We start from the raw sequence: 11167 nt of genomic DNA, 5'->3' as shown, positions 1-11167 counted from the left end.
GGCTCGATCGAGCTTTTTAACGAGCCGATCTCGAGTATCTCGCAAGTAGCTCGGCTCGTTTGCACCCCGCCAGACCTACACCTTTGGTGTAGGTGTCGGCTGACCCTATGAATTTTTTTTAATGTATATATAATATATATGTTAAAATCCCGAGGGGTCATAAAATTTTGACACCGACTCTCTTCCAACCCCCATGAAATTTTTTCATGGGTCCGTCACTGACTAAAACTGTAAAGTTGTACCAAGAAACTCAAGAAAAGCTACCTCGGCTGCACTACCGAGATCCAATTCACCAGCTTGACATTTTCGATCGGTTCTATCAGCATTTAGCGGGTTACAAAGAATGGGAACCAACGGGCCAGCCTGATTGTAGCTAATGTAGCCGGGATACGGTTTTGGATTTATATTTGCTACATTTATTATGATCTTGTTAACCATATCTACCAACTGGAAAGTGACATCTTTGGTTTGATACAACGTTTCTTGAGCGGTTGCATTGTCGACACATGGCAGAATATCGTCCAATGCTGTGTGGGCCGTAGGGTTTTGAACCCATTCGTCCATTGCGACACACGTGTCACCCATAATACTATGCACACAAACAGAAAGATTATGGTTAGTTTAATGTACATGATATGTTGTTAATTTAGAAACCGGACTTTTGGGAACTTACTTGTGTAGTGTGAGAAATATGCCGCATAGGATAAACGTTGCAGTCACGAGAATCCAACCCTAAACCACCAATCTGCGAGTGTCAAAGTAGCGATTTGGGTCAGGAAACGGGCCAATGACATTATTATACAAGCGAAAATGTACTTAGATGTAGAGGTGGCAAAATAACATGCAAGTCAAAACGGGTTCGGGTCAGAATGATGGATTTAATGAGGTTGGCCCGTTTTCATTTTTGTTAAGTTATAAAAATCAACCCTCTTGAGTCTTGACCCTTTTTACAAGATCCGCCCGTTTTCATTTTAGTCGAGGTTTAAAAAATTAACCCTGTAGGCCTGTTTTACGAGGCCGGACTGTTTGGCCCATTTTCATTTTTTTGTCAAGTTATAAAATCAACCCTCTCGAGTCTTGACCCATTTTACAAGATCGGTCCGTTTCATTTTAGTCAAGGTTTAAAAAATCAACCCTCTAGGCCCGTTTTATGAGGCCGGACCGTTTGGCCCATTTTCATTTTTTTGTCAAGTTATAAAAATCAGCCCTCTTGAGTCTTGACCCTTTTTACAAGATCGGCCCGTTTTCATTTTAGTCGAGGTTTAAAAAATCAACCCTCTGGGCCCGTTTTACGAGGCCGGACCGTTTGGCCCATTTTCATTTTTATGTCAAGTTATAAAAATCAACCCTCTTGAGTCTTGACCCATTTTACAAGATCGGTCCGTTTCATTTTAGTCAAGGTTTAAAAAATCAACCCTCTAGGCCCGTTTTATGAGGCCGGACTGTTTGGCCCATTTTCATTTTTTTGTCAAGTTATAAAAATCAGCCCTCTTGAGTCTTGACCCTTTTTACAAGATCGGCCCGCTTTCATTTTAATCAAGGTTTAAAAAATCAACCCTCTAGGCCCGTTTTACAAGACCGGACCATTTGGCCCACTTTCATTTTTTTGTCAAGTTATAAAAATTTACCCTCTTGACCCGTAAAAAATAATATACAACCCGTATTGGCCTGTTTAAAGCAAACAGGTCGAAGTTGCCACCTCTATTGGTTCTATTGATCAGGACTCACATGGAAACAAGTGGCTGCAAGCCATATATGGAGAGTACTGCAACCAACATTCAAAAACATGAGTTGAATATAATTACATTTAAGTTTAAATCTTTAAGATTTTGGACATTTATAAACAGATCTTACAAAAGCCGAGAAGAGATACGAGAAGCATAACGCCTGCTACAACTATTAGAGCAAGCCTCCTGCAGTCAAATCAATAGCATTGACAAGAATCTAATATAACTTGAATAATATGTCAAAAGAAACTGCTATAGCTAAAAGTGTAAAGGAGCCAAGCCTGAGCACGGCTTTTTTAACATACGAGATCTCGAGCTCGAGTTTGACTAGTTTATTATTTATTAATTATTTTAATAAGTTTTTCAATATAACTTTTATATATAACATAATACATATTATTTAGTTATTTTTATACATAATAATAATTATTATATATATACATATATTCAATATGTTAAATAAAAGCTATATAAAAATAACAGGCTCGTGGGTCAGCTTGAGCACGATAAGTGAAACTCAGGCTTTGGGCTCATTTAGGCTTGGCTCGATTCGAGTTGTTAGCCGCTTGGCAAACTTGGAAGGTTGAGTAACGGGCCAATGAAAGGTTTAACTTTGAGTTGGTCGAAATCAATCGAGTTGGATAACCCGAAAAAACTTTTTAGAAAATGATTTATGAGTAAATTCTTTTAAAAAAAACATAAAGCAGTGGCGTTTGACCCATTTTCCTTCGTAGTTAAATCTACTTACTTAACCCGTTCAACTAGCTAAAAAAAACACACCAAACCAGCCCGTTTATATGTAAACGTGTTGAAACATAAGACATTTACTTACACGGAATTCAGAGTATCTTGTATATCTTTTTCGTTCTTTTTGGTATGAAAATCAAGAGAAGTAGCGGCTTTTGATATCATTGCATCAACCCGATCGATGTTGTCCTTCAAACTCGGTGGTAAAGAGACTTGTTCTACTCCAATATTCTTTGATGTAGCAAGAATATCCAACACGTTGTAGAGTTTATTAACCGTGTCTTTCGATTGTGTCACAATAAAGGCTAACGTGTTTGTAGTACTAGTATGCAACCTCCCTTGGCCCGTGTATAATACCACGCATCCGACACTGAAACACAAAATACACCAACAATGTGAGCCGCCTTAACGTACTAGAGGTGGCAAAATGGGCAGGCCACTAGGTAACGGGTCAAACAATGTTATATTATTCGTCTAAATGAGAAAAAAAATTATACGAATAGTCCTTGTGGTATGTTCACAATTTTGGTTGCGGTCCCTAAGTATGACAAATTACACCTTTAGTCCAACAGTTTGCTCATTGGTAACATAGTCGTGGACACAAGTCGTCCTGGGAGTGGAGGGGCCGGTGGGGCCCATGAGGTTTCATATTTCTTCTTTAAATTTTTTTGGCCCATGGAGTCTTAATGTTTTTTTGTAAGAGGGATAAAACAGTAATTTCACAAAGATTAACAGACGTTTTAACGTCAGGTAATGCGAAGGACCGCTTGCGTTACCTTTGAGCAAACAATTGGACTAAAGGTGTTATTTCTCATACTTAGGGACCAAAACCGAAATAAGATAAAACCACAAGAGCTACCAAAGTTATTCTCTAAATAATAATATGATACTTTTGCCAAAGGATTTAATCATTAATGCATTAAGAATAAAAAAATTTAGGTTACTTTTCGGCACATTTGACCTGTTATCTTTTCCAGTCGTTTTTATTATAACTCTACTTGTTTGACCCGTAAGAGATCAAGCAAGGTCTTAATTGGCCCGTTCATAAGAAAATGGGCCAAAACGGCTTACATGGCAGCGACGGTGAAGAGGGCAAGGAAGGCAACAGAGCATGCATAAGCGGTTCTAGAATAGCCGAATGGTGTTCTTCGCCAACAACAGCCGCAACAACAATAATAGCAACATATTAAGAACAAGGTTAAGCCAAATCCCATAAACCAGATTGTAGCAATGCCAAACAAGGGGGCACCAGTATATAATACAGACTGCATTAAATGTAAAAATAATTAATGAAATAAACACAATAAAATTTAAAATTAAGCAAATTTATAACAAAGCATAATGAAGGCCTGAAGGGTTTCTTTTAATAGATGTGTACTGTTATAATAATAATAATAATAATAATAATAATAATAATTCAACATATGGACTTATAATAATGTTACAATTTTTATTTTTCAAAATTGTGAATTTAAAAGCTTTTTGTTGTCTTTGAAAAATTTGACACAACCCGAAATTAATCACGTTTTGGGTTTTCATATCTAAATGAGTTGCGTTCAAACTTCAAACTAACTGACTTGATTAACCTGTTTAATTAAACACGTTGACTTGTCAACCCGTTCAACTAAGAACATCAGCCTGTCAACACGTTAAGTCAAACACGTTGACCCGTCAAGGCGTCAGCCCATTTAATTAAACACGTCAACCCAGTCAACCCATTTAATTAACTCGTCGACCCACCAACCCATATAATTAAACACGTGGGACCCACCAATTCTAAATCAACCAGGTCACCTGCCAACCTGTTTAACACATTTATTACAACTATCCAGTTTAACATGCTTACAACTTGATTACAACCCATTAACCAGTTTGACTCATTTAGATAGATGAGTTAATCAAGTCATATTGGAACGAGTTCGGTTCAGGTTTTGGCTCGGATCAGGTTTCGAGCCAACACAAGTTTCTGCCGGGACATGGTGGGTTTTGGTTTCTTTTGGGTCGATTTCGAATTCGTTTTCGGTTTTTTGTTTCATTTTGGTCGGTTTTTTCAGTTTCATTCATGTTCGGTTTCAGCTTTTCAATTTCGTTTTGATCAATTTTTTCGGTTTCGATAGGTTCAATTTTGGTTTTTTGTTTCGTTTTGGTCGATTTTTTTCAGATTCAGTACATTTCTTGGGTGTTTTTTTTTCTGTCGAACGAGGGCAACGGAAGAAACATTTTAACTTTTTTATTTTTTTTTGTTTTTTATTTATATTTTGAGTTATATTGTTTTATTATTATTTTTTGAATTTTTTTGTGAGGAGTTTTTTTATCTTAATAAAAGCCCCTAAAAAATCCAAAATAAATAATAAAAAAAACATAACTCAAAATATAAAACATAAGCGAAAAACTAAAAAAACTAAAATGTTTTTTCCTTTGTCCTCGTTATTACAAAAAAACCCGACCTGAAACCCATTTTGACCCGTTCCGAACCGGACCCGTTCCGACCCGAACCTATTGCCCCTGACCCGTTCCGACCCGAACCAAAACAACCCTTTTCTCAATTGGCCCATTCCGACCCTAACCGGTTTCAACCTTAACCCATTCCGACCATGACCCATTTCGACCCAACCCAGCCCATTTGCCATCCCTACTTGAAATCATCAACCCGACTCGATTAACACCCGCATATCACAACATTACAAATACTAAAACCTTTAGATATCCACTATGAAAGCTTACAGATATGTAATGATCATCACTAAGATTCCAACCACCCTTATAGTACTCGAAACCATCCGACGGGTCTATCCTCCTCGTCCGGTTTTCAGCCAACACCATAGACGAATTCTCACCGTTACTTACCGCGAAAACACCATAACATACTTCATGAAAAACTGCTGTTAGCAGCAGAAACAAGAGTGGTTTGAATGAAAACATTGTTTGTATAAAAGTCTTTAAGATGATGATGATTATTATTATTATTGTTCTAAAGAAAATGAAAGATTATTAGTATTATTATTACTATGTGTGTTGTGAGTTATGAGTTGGATAAATGCAGAGACGTTGAGATGATCGATTCATATTTTTAAACGGGTGTTTTTGTTAGTTAAATGGCCGCCTTTTGGTTTCATTCGTATTATATGTATATATATATGATTATAATAATAACTTACACTTATATCATATTACCATTTTGGTGCATATCAAGGATGCAAGACACCCGGACGTTGCGTCGGGCTGATAGTGTAGTTAGCAAAAAAATAAAAAATAACTTATCAACGCTTAAATATTTCAGTCGATACAAATTCGATCGATAACGATTAGATTTGTTACGATACTGAAATTAAACCCGACAATAATACTGTTAAATTAACATAACTAAAAAAACATAAGTAAAACAACAAAATAAAATAAAAAGAATAAAAAACGAATAAAATATTCTTAAAAAACACTTGTGGCACCAACCACTTAGCTATTTATCTTATGTATAACTAGTTCTCTACCCGGTGCGTTGCGTCGAGACAGTTGGCAAAACCCAACATTGAAACACGGGAGTTTTTAAAACCCGAGCATTACGACGATGAGTTGACAATAATACCAACTTAAGGTACCAAAATTAAAACAAAAGGGTCGGTAAAACTCGGGGTTGCGGTGGTGAGTCGGTAAAACCTGAGCATTGTTGGTATCGGGATTTGTGGCGGTAAATCGACACAAATTTAATTTGTTTCAATTATGCTCGTTACGATACCGAAACTACGAAACAATATTAGAAAAAAAACTTCGCCCAATGTCAGACCGCCACTTGGACCAATAATATGCTAGCGGCACCAATTCAATTACGATCGTTACGATACCGAAACTACGAAACAATATTAAAAAAAAACTTCGTCCAATGTCAGACCGCCGTTTAAACCAATAATATGCTAGCGGCACCAAACGTTTTAATTTATATATATTAGATAATATATAAATCATCACGCACAATATTTTGTAACATATATAAATATAATAACATAGTGTGCGTTTATAATCACACTCAAGTATGTATATGAATTGTGTGTTGATGACCTTAGTAACATCTAATGTTTATTCCTACCAAAGTGGTAAAGTTCAAGTCACACAAAGTTGATATTAGATGACTTTTAGCCATAGAGAAGTAGATTGTAAAGGGGTGTGTTTAACTTTTATAAACTATTTTCATTTGTTTGTAAATAGTAAAGATAATACACATTTTAATATTTTATTATCATTAACACAATGACAATATTTGATTTTAATCTTTTACTTTTTAAAAGAAAATGACAAGTACATATAATATTCCAAGTTATGGCGATTATATACGATGCTTTGACATTATTATACTAACTCTAGACAAACTGTTGGATAAACCTATGAGATTCTCAAAACAAAACCTGGCTTAAATACCAACAAATTAAGATCAACACCGTCAAGATCCATAGCAACAAACATAAGGCTACTTGCTATGGGCGCCATTCAGAGGGCGAGGTGGGCGCGGAACACCGCCGCGGGGCGCTGTCGGTGGGGGCGCGGAGGGGAGTTGCGTGGTTGGGATGACCAGCGAGGAAGGAAGGATGGTGGGCCCTCTCTTCCTCTCTCACATAGACACATACATATATATGCATATATATATATTAGGGGCGTCCAAGGGATTAAACCATAGCGAGGCGGGCTTCGATGCCCTGTTTTCTACGAGGCGATGACGTGGCGTTGACGTGGCACGGTGGAGGGGCTTCGAATATACTATAGAGACGAGACGCGCTTATTTTTATCGACGCACCGATATAAATTTTACTCAAAACTTAGTTAGGCCAAAACTTGACCGTCTCATAATTCGATATAAATTTGATTGAACTCGGTTTTAAATAAAATATTTATCGTCACGCAGATAAGCACGTCTCAACAGTATACTCAAAATTTTATAAAACTTTTAATTTTAAAAGTTGTAATTATAAAAAAAACTAAATATAAGTGAAATTAATTATAACAATTAAATACTAAAGAAAAAAGAATAACTAACTTTGGTTGTCCAAGACCAGTGGCGGATCTACAACCAAATGTCAGGGGTAACGTTCAAAATTTTTTTTTTAACCGTATTTCATACAATGTAAACTAAACAAAAATAGAAACACGATGATGAATAAATTTAAACACATGGGCCGGGCTGCATATTTCTCCCCTTTGGTTTTTGAAAGCTAGAAATTGACCCATCACATCCTCTTCTTTTACTTTATCAATCGCTTTTTTTTTGACCGCACATATTAAAGCATTGTTCAAATACTCATCATCCATTCGATTGCGCAAATCCGTCTTGATAAGCTTCATTTTAGAAAATCATCTTTCAATGGTTGCGGTGCAACCGGCAAAACCAACGCTAGCTTCAATATACGATAAATCAAAGGAAAAGTGGCGTGTTTTCCGGTTTCCACCATTACACGAGCAAGGTAACACATTCCATACAATTTTGCAAATTTATCATCTGTAACACCGTGAAAATACCCTATCTAATTTTGGGCCAAAAATGCAAATTCTATAAGTTGAAGGACTAAAAATGCCAAATCTGGAAGTATAGGGACTGAAAATGAAATTTTGATTTTTCATGCATCTTCGCGCGGCGCGAAGATGAAGGCTGAGCAACTTTGTGCTACGCGAAGATGCTGGCACACATTTCAACGTTATCCGGTTACGTGTCGACGCGTGTCACTCCAGGATTGACATGCAAAATTGTGGCGCCGCCCATGCACTTTCGCGCGGCACGATTCGCCATAGCCTGCATCTTCGCGCGTCGATGAGTAAGAACTAAGAAAAACAGCAGCAATTCGGCTTGTGCTTCGTTTACGGGATCAGCAGCTCGTTAATCAGCGTAATAACACCTCATTTTTTCACGTAAACAGCCCTCGACACCTCGGAATTCTCTAGCACGGTTACCAATGCTAACTATATGAGAAATAGTGTGAAAATGGGATGAATGGAGCTGAACCCGTAGCTGCCTATTTATAGCCTCGACTTATGCATCTTCGCGCGTCGCGAAGATGCATAAGTCGAGGCTATAAATAGGCAGCTACGGGTTCAGCTCCATTCATCCCATTTTCACACTATTTCTCATATAGTTAGCATTGGTAACCGTGCTAGAGAATTCCGAGGTGTCGAGGGCTGTTTACGTGAAAAAATGAGGTGTTATTACGCTGATTAACGAGCTGCTGATCCCGTAAACGAAGCACAAGCCGAATTGCTGCTGTTTTTCTTAGTTCTTACTCATCGACTAGCCGATTAAGGTAGGATTATGGTTAAGTTACTTTATTATATAGTTATTAGAACACTAGCTATAGTTATAGTCGTTACACTGTTAATATTTCCAAGTAATGTTTTACAAAACAAAGATGTTACTTATATGCGAAGTAATGTTATCAAAACTATTATTTTGACGGGCACGTAGTAACTGGAAGGGGGATATTATTAGTAGACTCTTCTTGCCTAAGGAAAGTAATTCGTACACATCCCAATCAACCGCGGGAAAAATATTCGAATAGCTGGCGATAAAGAATCTTGTTGAATCGGAATCATTTCAAAGATCAAGGCGAGTCACTGTGTGAGTAAAGGTTGCTTAGCTTTTATGGCATATGTAACTAGAGAACCCGAACCTAAAAAGATGGAAGAGGTTCCAATCGTCTCTGAATTTAAAGATGTATTTCCCGAAGAACTGCCTGGAATTCCACCTGACCGAGAAGTTGAGTTTAGAATCGATCTGATTCCGGGAACAGCTCCGATTGCTAAATCTATTTACAGACTGGCAGCAACTGAAATGAAAGAACTGAAGAAGCAATTGGATGAGCTATTGGAAAAGGGGTTTATACGACCGAGTTCTTCACCGTGGGGAGCTCCAATACTGTTTGTTAAGAAGAAAGATGGATCGATGAGAATGTGTATTGATTATCGCGAATTGAATAAAGTTACGATCAAGAATTGATATCCGTTACCAAGAATCGATGATCTTTTCGATCAACTACAAGGGGCGAGTTGTTTTTCCAAGATTGATCTAAGATCCGGGTATCATCAACTAAAGGTTCAAGAAGAAGATATATCCAAGACAGCATTTAGAACCAGATACGGACATTATGAGTTCACTGTTATGCCATTTGGACTCACTAATGCTCCGGCAGCTTTTATGGATATAATGAACCGAGTTGCAAGCCCTACTTGGATAAGTTTGTTATCGTCTTCATAGATGACATTCTTATCTACTCCAAGACGAAAGAAGATCATCAAGCTCAATTAACAACCATACTTGAAACATTGAGGAAAGAAAAGCTTGATGCGAAATTCTTAAAGTGTGAGTTCTGGCTGTCCGAAGTGCAATTCCTTGGACATATTGTTAACGAGAAAGGTATTCAAGTTGATCCAGCCAAGATTGAAGCTATTACTAAATGGGAGAAACCCAAGACCCCGACACAAGTTAGCAGTTTTCTAGGGTTAGCTGGCTATTACCGAAGATTCATACAAAACTTTTCAAGAATAGCGGTTCCTTTGACTTCATTGACCTAAAAGTCTATTAAATTCGAATGGGGACCGAAACAAGAAGAGGCGTTCAAAACTCTTAAACAGAAATTGACAAATGCACCTGTCTTAGCCTTACCTGAAGGGCAAGATAACTTCATTGTATATTGTGAAGCTTCGCACACAGGTATGGGGTGCGTTTTAATGCAAGAAAAGAAGGTGATTGCATATGCTTCAAGACAGTTAAAAGTTCACGAGAAAAATTACACCACATATGACCTTGAGTTAGGAGCTATAATTTTTGCATTGAAGTTATGGCGACATTATTTATATGGTGTAAAGTTTACTGTTTATATTGATCATAAAAGTTTAAAGCATATATTTGATCAGAAAGAATTGAACATGATACAAAGTCGATGGATGGAAACGCTTAACAATTATGATTGCGAAATTGTCTATCACGAAGGTAAAGCCAATGTTGTGGCTGATGCTTTAAGTAGGAAAGAACACGAGAAGCCGAAGAGGGTGCGAGCTCTATGGCTAGAACTCAAGATTGATCTATTAACCGATATTAAAGAAGCTCAGAAGTTAGCACTAAAGCAAGAAAATATAAAGGCCGAAAAAGAAAATGGTACAATAGATCAATTAGTTAAAGGTGATGATGAGATACTCAGATTAGGGAAAAGAATCTGGGTACCTATGGTTAGGAGTTTGTGGGAGAAAATATTAGAAGAAGCCCACAAGTCAAAATATATGATGCATCCAGGTAGTGATAAGATGTATCATAATCTTAAGGATGATTAATGATGGATTGGAATGAAAAAGAAAATCGCCTTATATGTAGGGATGCAATGAAACCCGAACCCGACGGGAAAACCCGAAACCCGACATAAATGGGACGGGTAATACCCGACCCGTTAGGGTTTGGGACGGGTTTGAGAATATTTTGGAAATTTTTCGCGGGTTTGGGACGGGTTTGGGATTTCTAATATACCCGATTACCCGACCCGATTACCCGATAACATAGACCCATTTACCCGATTATATACCCGATGTACCCGATAACATAGACCTATTTGTCGAAACTTGTTTATGCCAATTATTTGAGAATTTTACCTTTATGGTAACCATCTTTGTAATCGATTAGTTATATTTGTTAAAACCCCGGTAGAAACACTACGGGTTTTGAGCCTGGT

The 11167-nt window shown here is 37.4% G+C and overlaps 1 pseudogene across 1 annotated transcript; it reads right to left on the bottom strand.

The window, feature by feature from the left end:
• Window positions 1-222: 222 nt before the first annotated feature.
• LOC143602935 (uncharacterized) lies at window positions 223-5317 on the bottom strand (annotated as a pseudogene). Its single transcript, XR_013147950.1, has 7 exons — window positions 5199-5317; window positions 3546-3739; window positions 2560-2844; window positions 1855-1913; window positions 1729-1765; window positions 674-745; window positions 223-589 (listed from the first exon to the last, which is right to left on the bottom strand). The product of XR_013147950.1 is annotated as an uncharacterized LOC143602935 (transcript).
• Window positions 5318-11167: the final 5850 nt, after the last annotated feature.

This window comes from Bidens hawaiensis, unplaced genomic scaffold (genome assembly GCF_021521415.1).
Source record: "Bidens hawaiensis isolate Kalapana, Puna unplaced genomic scaffold, B.hawaiensis_p1.1 tig00060136_1, whole genome shotgun sequence".
Classification (NCBI taxonomy): Eukaryota; Viridiplantae; Streptophyta; class Magnoliopsida; order Asterales; family Asteraceae; genus Bidens; species Bidens hawaiensis.
The sequence above is the reverse complement of the archived record's forward strand: the minus strand, read 5'-3'. Positions and strand labels throughout refer to the sequence as shown.